The sequence below is a fragment of the Dendrobates tinctorius genome, unplaced genomic scaffold (assembly GCF_039654945.1).
Source record: "Dendrobates tinctorius isolate UK_male_01 unplaced genomic scaffold, ASM3965494v1 ptg000075l, whole genome shotgun sequence".
In the NCBI taxonomy this organism is placed as follows: Eukaryota; Metazoa; Chordata; class Amphibia; order Anura; family Dendrobatidae; genus Dendrobates; species Dendrobates tinctorius.
The window spans coordinates 43,308,192-43,320,287 of NW_027361743.1; the positions used below are offsets into that span (position 1 = coordinate 43,308,192).

A 12,096-nucleotide genomic window follows, 5' to 3' on the forward strand; every position below is an offset into this window, starting at 1 on the left:
AGTGTTGTATGTTTTAAGCATAAACTTATAATGGATGAAATCTTCGGGTAGATTGGAATTTCTCCACAGATGTTCGGCGCACCTGGAGCACCGCTGTATGAAGCGCGTTTGCCACGGTTGTCGCCGTCTGTGCCTAGTTGTTCTATATATAGGCGGTGCAGTTTCATCCAGGGCACTTTGAAGTGTTTAATTGTAATGCTTAAGTGCAGAATCAGGACATGAGAGGGAGGAGATAGAGGCCAATGAAGACTGCAAGTTCTTCATAAGTTTCTGGGTGTTAATGGCCTGTATGTTTCTATAAGTGTGGAATTCGGGGTGACCTGGGCAGGATGGCAGTTGTTGATAGAGAATGATGGAAGGTTGTGGTCATAGAGCGGGAGAGGGGAGTTTGTGAAATCATCCACTGAGCAAAGCCGGGAGAAGACCAAGTCGAAGGAGTTTCCGTCTTCATGCGTGGGGGAGTTAGTATGATGCGAGAGGCCGAAATAGGAGGTTAGAAATAAAAAGTGAGGAGCAGATAGTGAGAGGGGAAGAGCAATGGGGCTGTTGAAGTCTCCCATGATGAGGGTGGGGATGTCACAGGAGAGATAGTGTGGAAGCCAGGTGGCAAAGTGATCCAGAAACTGATGGGAGGGGCCCGGAGGACGATACACCACCGCCACTCACATGGAGAAGGGGATATAGAGTCTGAAAGCATGGACCTCGAAAGAAGGGAAGACAAGTGAGGGTACTTGATGGATAACCTGAAAGGTACATGTGGGTGATAGGAGCAGACCAATGCCTCCACCGCTCTGTTGTCCAATCTTGAGGTATGAAAGAAGTGTAATCCACCATATGAAAGAGCAGCAGCAGCGGTGGTGTCTGACTGCTGGATCTAGGTTTCAGTAAGGGCCAGAAGGTTAAGAGAATCAGAAAGGAAGAAGTCATGGATGAAGGAGAAATAGTATACTCAAATTCCATACAATGACGGGAGAAAAAGGACGATATGATGCAAAAGCATACAATTAAAAAATAATTTTTACTATTTGATAAAAAATAGATAAAAACGTGTCATCAAGAATACTGGAACCACAATAAAAGAACACAGCCAAGGGGATAAAAAGTAAGTACCAAAATATGTATATGCACTCAAGGTATTCACAAAAATTGCTCGCAAAATTATTGAATAAATTAAATGCCAAGTGCACAATAATAGGTAAAAAAGAATAAAAATAATGGAGCCTAATGCAATGTCCAATCTATCCAACAATATATACAGAAAGTAATATGCTCACAAAACACACGGTAAATACCGCTACAAGATGTAACAATAATGTTTCATTAGTAAAGTTCAGAGTGCATGCATATAAACCCTGAATTAGGCAGCATAAAAGAGCATGAAAAAATGTGTGCAAATCACTGCTGTGCATGAAATGCTAAGGACATAAGGTAAGGCAGCCATAAAAAATGTGAAAGAATCATTGGCAACAGTTGCGTGGGTTCCCTCCGGGCACTCCGGTTTCCTCGCACATTTCAAAGACATACTGATAGGGAATTTAGATTGTGAGCCCCATCAATGACAGTGATGATAATGTGTGCAAAACTGTAAAGTGCTGCGGAATATGTTAGCGCTATATAAAAATAAAGATTATTATTATTATTATTACCTATAGTGCTGGAAATGCAGGTCCCACAAAAGCGTGTTCTCACCCCAAAAGCGCTGTGTTATGATTGAGTCACCGTAGGAGGCAAAAACAGAAATGCTAGCTAAGTCCAGAAAACCAGAGAAGTTGGCAACTATCAGATTGCAGACCCCTGAACCTATCAACACAACTAGCAGTAGCCGTGGGGGGTTCCTACGATGACCTAGACCCCTCGATCACAGCCGGAGAGATACATAGGCCTAAAGAAGGAAAGGGGAAATCTAACTGCCCCAGAGCAGACCCCAAAGCAATAGGCAGCCCCCCACATATAATGACGGTGAAGCAAGATGAAAACACTTACACAGACAGAAAGACAGGCTGAGCAAAGACGGGGCCCAAAAACTACCTAGATAGGAACGGATAGGAAGGCTGCTGTCTGCAATCTGCCAAAACCCTATCAGAGACAAAAGCCAACAAGCTGATATAAAAATGGCCCTGAAGCAACTAAGCTTCAAAACTAAATCAGCACTCAGGTACTTTCAGAAGACAGAGCTAACGGAACACTGCACACTCCAGCAGGGAGTGGCAGAATCCAAAAAGCAAGAAAAACCAAACAAATCTTAAATGCAAAAAGGCAAAACAGAAAACTTAGCTTTAGGAGAGCAGGAATCAGACTGGTGTCCAAGTGTCCACAGAGAAATCACCCGCAGGGCAGAAAGGGCGTAGGCTGCCTTAAATCCAGTCAGTGACTCCACTCAGCCAATCGTCTTCATTAGTTCCAGGTGCCTGATAATCAGGCTCACTACCTTCCTTCACTAGAATAGGGAGTTCACCAGGCCTTAGTGACGGAGGGGAGAATGAACTCACAACAGTACCCCCCCCTTGAGGAGGGGTCACCGAACCCTCAACAACGCTACCAGGACGATCAGGGTGAGCCCGATGAAAGGCACGCACCAATCTTTTGGCATGAATATCAGAGGCAGAGACCCAGGAATTATCCTCCTGACCATAACCCTTCCACTTAACCAAATACTGGAGTCTCCGTCTAGCCAGACGGGAATCCAGAATTTTCTCTACCTCATATTCCAAGTTACCTTCAACCAATACAGGGTCCGGAGGTGCCACCTCAGGCACAACTGGCTCAACAAACCTCTTCAACAAGGACTTATGGAACACATTATGGATCTTAAATGTGACAGGAAGAGCCAAACGAAAAGAGACCGGATTACTAATCTCCAAAATCTTGTAAGGTCCAATAAATCTAGGCTTAAACTTAGGAGAAGCCACCTTCATAGCAATATTTTTTGATGATAACCACACCATATCACCAATCCTAAACTGGGGACCAATGGTCCTATGTCGATTGGAAAACCGCTGGGCCTTTTCCTGGGAGAGAGATAACTTATCCACCACTTGGTCCCAGATCTGGTGCATTCTCTCCACCACAGTGTCAACACCTGGGCAGGCAGAGGGCTCCACCTGCCCTGAAGAAAATCGAGGATGAAACCCAAAGTTACAAAAAAATGGTGACATTAAAGTGGCAGAACTAGCTCTATTATTTAAAGCAAATTCGGCCAAGGGCAAAAATGAAACCCAATCATCCTGATCAGCGGAAATAAAACATCTCAAATACGACTCCAAGGTCTGGTTTGTTCTCTCTGTCTGCCCATTGGTCTGAGGGTGAAAAGCAGAGGAGAAGGACAACTGAATTCCCAACTTGGAACAGAACGTCCTCCAAAATTTAGACACAAATTGAACTCCTCTGTCAGATACAATGTTCTCAGGAATCCCGTGCAAGCGAACCACCTGTTGCAAAAACAGGGGCACCAACTCAGAGGAAGATGGCAACTTAGGGAGTGGTACAAGATGAACCATCTTAGAGAACCTATCACAAATCACCCAAATAACAGTCATTCTTTGAGAGACCGGCATATCAGAGATGAAATCCATTGAAATATGGGTCCATGGCCTCCTGGGGACCGGCAAAGGCATCAACAACCCACTAGAGCGAGAACAAGATTTAGACCGGGAGCAAGTCCCACAGGACTGCACAAAATTCCTGACATCATGAGACAAGGTGGGCCACCAAAAAGAGCGACTCACCAGATCTCTAGTACCAAAAATACCCGGATGACCAGCCAATGCAGAGCAATGAACTTCAGACATCACTCTCTTCTTCCACTGGTCAGGAACATACAACTTTCCACTGGGGCAACGCTCAGGTTTGTCCTCCTGGAACTCTTGCAGAGCAAGTCTCAAATCGGGCGAGATGGCAGAAAGAACTACCCCTTCGCCTAAGATGGTAGCAGGCTTGGTCACCACAGGAGAATCAGCAAAGAAACTCCTAGAGAGGGCGTCTGCCTTGACATTCTTAGTTCCAGGAAGGAAAGAGACCACAAAATCAAAACGTGTAAAAAACAAGGCCCACCTAGCCTGTCTAGGTTCAAGCGTTTAGCCGACTCTAGGTAAATCAAATTTTTGTGGTCAGTGAGGACCACAACTTGATGTTTGGCTCCCTCCAACCAATGTCTCCACTCCTCAAATGCCCATTTCATGGCCAACAGTTCCCGATTCCCCACATCATAGTTACGTTCAGATGAAGAGAACTTTCGGGAAAAGAAAGCACAGGGATTCATTTTAGATGTTACCGGATCCTTTTGGGACAACACTGCTCCTGCACCAATCTCAGAAGCATCCACCTCTACCTGAAACGGGAGTGAGACATCAGGTTGCCACAGAACCGGGGCGGAGGTAAATCTACGCTTCAGCTCCTGAAAGGAAGCAACCGCCTCCGGAGACCAATTCAACACATCCGCACCCTTCCTGGTCAGGTCAGTCAATGGTTTGGCAATACTAGAAAATTTTGCTATAAATTTCTGATAAAAATTAGCAAAACCCAAAAACTTCTGGAGGGCCTTCAAAGAGGTGGGCTGAACCCAATCATAAATGGCCTGTACCTTGGCCGGATCCATTTCAATAGTTGACGGAGACAAAATAAATCCCAAAAAAGAAATCCTCTGTACTCCAAAAAGGCATTTTGATCCTTTGACATACAGAGAATTCTCTCTCAAGATCCGGAACACAGTCCAAATATGTTCCACATGAGCATCCCAATCCTTGGAGAAGATCAAAATATCGTCCAGATAGATAATCAAAAATTTATCGACAAAGTCTCGGAAAATATCGTTCATGAAGCACTGGAAGACAGAAGGGGCATTAGTGAGCCCAAAAGGCATCACCAGGTACTCAAAATGTCCCTCCGGAGTATTAAACGCCATCTTCCATTCATCCCCCTGCTTAATGCGGATAAGATTATACGCCCCCCTGAGGTCAAGCTTGGTAAACCAGCAAGCACCTCTGACTCTAGAGAATAGATCCGAAATCAGGGGTAACGGATACTGATATTTAATAGTAATTTTATTGAGGGCACGATAATCAATACAAGGCCTTAAAGAACCATCCTTCTTGGCCACAAAAAAAAACCCGGCACCTAAGGGTGAAGAGGATGGTCTAATATGACCCTTCTCCAACGCCTCCTTAACCCCTTCACTACCAAGGGTGGTTTGCACGTTAACTCCCGGGCCAATTTTTACAATTCTGACCACTGTATCTTTATGAGGTCATAACTCTGGAAGGCTTCCATGGATCCCGGTGATTCTGACACTGTTTTCTCGTGACATATTGTACTTCATGTTAGTGGTAAAATTGCATTCAAATAATGCGTTTATTTGTGAAAAAAATGGAAATTTGGCGAAAATTTTGAAAATTTCGCAATTTTCCAACTTTGAATTTTTATGCCCTTAAATCACAGCGACACGGCACACAAAAAACTTAATACATAACATTTCCCACATGTTTACTTTACATCAGCACAATTTTGGAACCAAAATTTTTTTGTGTTAGGAAGTTATAAGGGTTAAAAATTGACCAGCGATTTCTCATTTTTGCAACACCATTTTATTTTTAGGGACCACATCACATTTGAAGCCACTTTGAGGGGTCTATATGATAGAAAATACCAAAAAGTGACACCATTCTAAAAACTGCACCCCTTAAGGTGCTTAAAACCACATTCAAGAAGTTTATTAACCCTTTAGGTGCGTCACAGGAATTTTTTGAATATTAAAAAAAAAAAATGAACATTTAACTTTTTTTCACAAAAAAAATACTTCAGGTTCAATTTTCTTTATTTTTCCAAGGGTAACAGGAGAAATTGGACTGCAAAAGTTATTGTGCAATTTGTCCTGAGTACGCTGATACCTGATATGTGGGGGGGAACCACTGTTTCAGCGCATGGCAGAGCTCAGAAGGGAAGGAGCGCCGTTTGACTTTTTCAATGCAAAATTGGCTGGAATTCATATCGGACGCCATGTCGCGTTGTGAGAGCCCCTGATGTACCTAAACAGTGGAAACCCCCCCCAAGTGACCCCATTTTGGAAACTAGACCCCCCAAGGAACTTATCTAGATATGTGGTGAGAACTTTGAACCCACAAGGGCTTCACAGAAGTTTATAACGTACAGCGGTACAATTAAAAAATCATACTTTTTTCCACAAAAATGATCTTTTCACCCCCAATTTTTATTTTTCCAAGGGTAACAGGACCCTAAAAGTTATTGTGCAATTTGTCCTGAGTACGCTGATACCCCATATGTGGGTGTAAATGACTATTTGGGCGCATAGCAGAGCTCGGAAGGGAAGCAGCGCCATTTGACGTTTTTGGCTAGAATTGAGATCGGACACCATGTCGCGATTGGAAAACCCCTGATGTACCAAAACAGTGGAAACCCCCCACAAATGACACCATTTTGGAATCTAGACCCCCCAAGGAACTTATCTATATGTGTGTTGAGAACTTTGAACCCCCAAGGGCTTCACAGAAGTTTATAACGTACAGCGGTACAATTAAAAAATCATATTTTTTCCACAAAAATGATCTTTTCACCCTCAAATCTTATTTTTCCAAAAGTAACAGGACCCTAAAAGATATTGTGCAATTTATCCTGAGTGCGCTGATACCCCACATGTGGGTGTAAACCACTATTTGGGTGCATGGCAGAGCTCGGAAGGGAAGCAGCGCCATTTGACGTTTTTGGCTGGAATTGAGATCGGACACCATGTCGCGTTAGGAAAGCCCCTGATGTACCAAAACAGTAGAAACCCCCCACAAATGACACCATTTTGGAAACTAGACCCCCCAAGGAACTTATCTAGATGTGTGGTGAGCACTTTGAACCCCCCAGTGCTTCACTGAAGTTTATAACGTCCGGGCGTGAAAATAAAAAAATCGTATTTTTTCCACAAACATCATCTTTTAGTCCCCATTTTTTTTATTTTCCCAAGGGTAACAAGAGAAATTGGACCCCAAAAGTTGTTGTCCAATTTGTCCTGAGTACGCTGACACCCCATATGTGGGAGAAAACTACTGTATGGGGACACGTCGGGGCTCGGAAGGGAAGTAGTGACGTTTTGGAATGCAGACTTTGATGGCATGGTCTGCGGGTGTCATGTTGATTTTGGAGAGCCCCTGATGTACCTAAACAGTGGAAACCCCCCACAAGTGACCCCATTTTGGAAACTAGACCCCCTAATGAACTTATCTAGATGTGTGTTGAGCACTTTGAACCCCCAAGGGCTTCACAGAAGTTTATAATGCCCAGGCATGAAAATAAAAAAATCGTATTTTTTCCACAAACATGATCAATTAGTCTCCAATTTTTTTATTTTCCCAAGGGTAACAGGAGAAATTGGACCCCAAAAGTTGTTGTCCAATTTGTCCTGAGTACGCTGATACCTCATATGTGGGAGAAAACTACTGTATGGGCACACGTCGGGGCTCGAAAGGGAAGTAGTGACGTTTTGGAATGCAGACTTTGTGTCATGGTATGCCTAGGTTACTTTAGGCAAAAACCCCGGGACCCCTGCGATGTCCCTCAGACTAGGGGAACCCTGTCTGTCCCTCTACCCAGGGTTTACACTGAAGGTGTGCTTGCCTGAGCCTCCACCCTGTCCCCTGTCCAGCCCTAAGCTGAACCCACCACCCTCCACCCAGTGAGGGGACCAGACACCAGACCCCACAAATACGTATGGACAGGGGTAAAAGAAACACCACACAGTTAATACACCAGGGAATACAATAATGTGCAAGGGCAACCAAATATATATATATAACAGATTGGAGAAAGAACCACTGAGGGATATACTGCACCAGATATCAGACGCTCCAACACCACCACTGCTGACCGGTATTGCTAGCACTAGGCAAAAGCTATAGTCGGCGACGCCCATAGTCAGGACGAACTATTTAAAGACCAAGGGCGTGGCCCAGCCCTCAGCCAGCATGACAACCTGATTAACCCTATCCCGACTGGAACAGAATACCCATCAAGGTATTACCGCTGTCTGCCGGACACCCTGGTGTGAACAGTGTCCGACATGACAGTACCCCGCCTTCTACGAGGGACCTCCGGAACCTCACCATGTCGAGGACCTGGCTTGTCCGGATGGCGGCGATGGAACATAGTAACCAGTCGATCAGCATGAATGTCAGAGGCTGGCACCCATGTCCTCTCCTCAGGACCATAGCCACGCCAGTGGACCAGGTACTGTAGAGTGCGACGCACAACCCTAGAGTCCACCACTTTGGACACCTCAAATTCCAACGCGCCATCCACCAAGACGGGAGGTGGTGGCCCGGGGGAACCATCCACCAAACCCACGACCTTCTTTAGCAATGCTTTGTGAAATACATTATGAATCTTATACACAGCCGGCAACTCCAAACGAAATGCCACGGGGTTGATCACTGCGGAGATTCTAAATGGGCCAATGAACCTGGGACCCAACTTAAGTGACGGTATCTTGAGCTTAATGTTCCTAGTAGATAACCACACCCAATCACCCACACACAGGACCGGACCTGGCACACGTCTGCAGTCAGCCACCCGTTTGTACCTGGAACCCACCTTCAACAAGCGCTGCTTGACTCTCCTCCAAACAGACGACAATTGAGCTCCCAACTGGTCCTCCTCAGGGACGCCAACTGAGCACCCCTGACGCAAGGTGCAAAATTGAGGATGTTGACCATACACACAAAAAAAAGGAGATTCCCCAGACGATTCCTGGCAATGGTTGTTTATTGCGAATTCTGCCAGAGGAAGAAACGCTGACCACTCCTCCTGATTGTCGGAAATAAAGCAGCGCAAGTATTGCTCCAGGTTTTGGTTCATCCGCTCAGTCTGTCCATTCGACTGAGGGTGGAAAGCCGATGAAAGAGATAATTTGATTCCAAGGCGAGAACAAAAAGCTCTCCAAAACTTTGCCACAAACTGCGTACCTCGATCAGACACAATGTCAGACGGGACACCATGAAGTCTGACCACCTCGCGAATAAATATCTGAGCAAGAGTCTTAGCATTGGGCAAAGTCGGTAAAGCAACGAAATGTGACATTTTGGAGAACCTATCAACAATTACCAAAATGACCGAGTTCCCGGCCGAAGCGGGCAAGTCAGTAATAAAATCCCTGGAAATCTCAGTCCATGGCGTACTGGGCACCCCGAGAGGCTGCAAGCTACCAGCGGGACGGGAACGAGGAGTCTTGGCCCGTGCGCACGTGGTACAGGCAGCCACATATGAGGCCACATCCTGCCGGATTTTAGGCCACCAAAAACGACGCGATACCAGTTCCAGAGTGCTCTTAACCCCTGGATGACCTGCCAGTACCGTGTCGTGATGTTCGCCCAATACTCTAGAGCGTAGATGTAGCGGCACAAAAGATTTATTAGCAGGCAACCCCGGCGGTACCACCTCCTGAGCCTCCGCAATCTCTGCCTCAATCTCTGTCGTGATGGCAGATACCACCACACCCTTTTGGAGAATAGGCACCGGCTCTTCACATAACTCTCCACCAGGAAAACACCTGGATAAAGCGTCTGCCTTAACATTCTTCGACCCAGGTCGATAGGTAACAATGAAGTTGAACCGGGTGAAGAATAATGCCCAGCGAGCCTGTCTGGAGGACAGGCGCTTAGCAGATTCTAAATAAAGCAAATTCTTATGGTCGGTTATCACAGTAATCTGATGAACAGCCCCCTCCAAGAAGTGTCGCCACTCCTCAAATGCCAATTTGATGGCCAATAGTTCCCTGTTGCCAATATCATAATTACGCTCCGCAGGCGACAGCTTCTTGGAGAAGAAGGCACACGGATGCAACTTGGCCCAAGAAGGGCCCTGAGACAGTACAGCCCCCACTCCAACCTCCGACGCATCCACCTCCACGACAAACGGTAAGGAGACATCGGGCTGCACCAGAATGGGCGCTGAGGAAAAACTATTCTTGAGGAATTCAAACGCCTGTACCGCAGGCTCAGACCAGTCAGAAAAGTCGGTACCCTTCTTAGTCATGTCAGTCAGTGGTTTGGCAATCATAGAGAAGTTCTTAATAAATTTCCTATAGTAATTGGAGAAGCCAAGAAATCGCTGAAGCGCCTTAAGATTATCAGGCCGATCCCAATGTAGTACCGCCTGCACCTTTGCGGTGTCCATCTTAAAACCTGAGGCGGAGATTATATAACCCAAGAACGGTAGCTCCTGTACGAAAAACACACATTTTTCAAGCTTGACATAGAGCCTGTTCTCTCTGAGCAACTGCAGAACCTGTCTAACATGCTCTATATGTGTATCATGGTCGCGAGAGAAAATGAGGATGTCGTCAAGATAAATTATAACGAACCTCCCCAACAACTGAGAGAAGACATCATTAATGAAGTGTTGAAAGACCGCCGGTGCCATAGTCAACCCAAACGGCATTACCAAACTCTCAAAGTGACCCTCAGGGGTATTGAACTCTGTCTTCCACTCATCCCCCTGACGGACTCTTATAAGATTGTACGCCCCCCTGAGGTCCAGTTTGGAGAACCACCTGGCACCAACCACTTGGTTGAATAAATCGGGTATAAGTGGCATAGGGTAAGGATCACGGACCGTAATCTGGTTGAGTTCTCTGAAATCCAGACACGGGCGTAAACCGCCATCCTTCTTTTTAACAAAGAAGAAGCCAGCAGCCAGAGGAGAAGAGGAAGGTCTAATATGACCCTTGCTCAGGCTATCCGCAATGTATTCCTTGAGAGCTAGCCTCTCGGGACCTGAGATATTAAACATTCTAGCTTTAGGTAACTTGGCCCCTGGTTTCAACCTAATAGCACAGTCATAGGGGCGATGCGGTGGTAGTTCCGAACAACCCTTCTCAGAAAATACATCCGCATAATCCAGCAACGGCTCCGGGATACTGGGGGTCAAAGCGGAAATACATGTAGCCAGGCACCTCTCCTGACACTCCCTGCTCCACTGAATTATGTCCTGGGTCTTCCAATCAATAACAGGATTATGCATTGACAACCATGGAAAGCCCAGAACCATCTGAGCCGGTAAGTTACTAAGCACCTTACAAGTTACCCGCTCTGAGTGTAATACTCCGATGTGGAGTTGTATATCCAACACACACTCTGTGATCTCCCCTTGAGACAACGGGGAAGCATTGATGGTAACCACCCGGATGGGGTTCGGCAATTTCTCCACCGGAAATCCCGCTGTATGCGCGAATCTCACATCAATGAGATTGGCAGCTGAGCCACTATCAATAAATACTGTAATAGAGAGCATTTGCCCCCCAAGTACCACCCTAGCAGGGAGCATACACTGGGAAACCATGACGGAGGATACACAAAGGCTCAGACTAGACTCCTCCAAACCCTCTGAGCCTATCAGTTTTCCGCCGGCGCGCCCTTCTTAGGTACCAGGGGGCAAGCGTTAATAAAATGTCCTCCTTTGCCACAAAAAAAACAGAGCCCCTGCCTTCTGTGCCAAGGACGTTTAGGCTTGTTACTCGGTGACTGTGCTATACCAGCGATCTGCATGGGTTCCACGGATTCACCCACGGCAACCTCACCGACCACTCCCCCACCTCCCGGAGGCAACGAAACCAGCGCCCCCTGACGGAGACGTCGGTCTATGCGTACTACAAGTGCCATCGCAGCCTCCAGAGAGGCGGGAGTCTCGTACATTAGGTGAGTCTGTTTAACCCTTTCAGAAACCCCATGCAAAAATTGACTTCTAAGCGCAGGGTCATTCCACTGCGTGTCCACCGCCCAGCGCCAGAATTCCGTGCAGTAATCCTCAGCTAGTCGATCACCCTGTAGCAGTGAGCGTATCTTAGACTCTGCTAAGTTTAATCTATCCGGATCATCATAGATCAAACCCAGAGCAGAGAAAAAAAAATCTACAGATTCAAATGCCGGTGAGTCTGAAGGGAGTGAAAAGGCCCAGGCCTGTGGGTCACCACTCAGCATAGAAATCACCAAGCCCACGCGTTGAGTCTCATTGCCTGAGGAATGTGGACGCATACGGAAATACAATTTGCATGATTCACGAAACACCGTGAACTTACCACGATCACCAGCAAATCGTTCAGGAAGG

At 46.2% G+C, this 12,096-nt stretch overlaps 1 protein-coding gene across 4 annotated transcripts in view; it reads right to left on the reverse strand.

The window, feature by feature from the left end:
- DCLK1 (doublecortin like kinase 1) overlaps positions 1-12,096 on the reverse strand; it is a 575,482-nt gene that overhangs the window by 260,950 nt on the left and 302,436 nt on the right. The gene's annotated exons all lie outside the window — the stretch shown is intronic.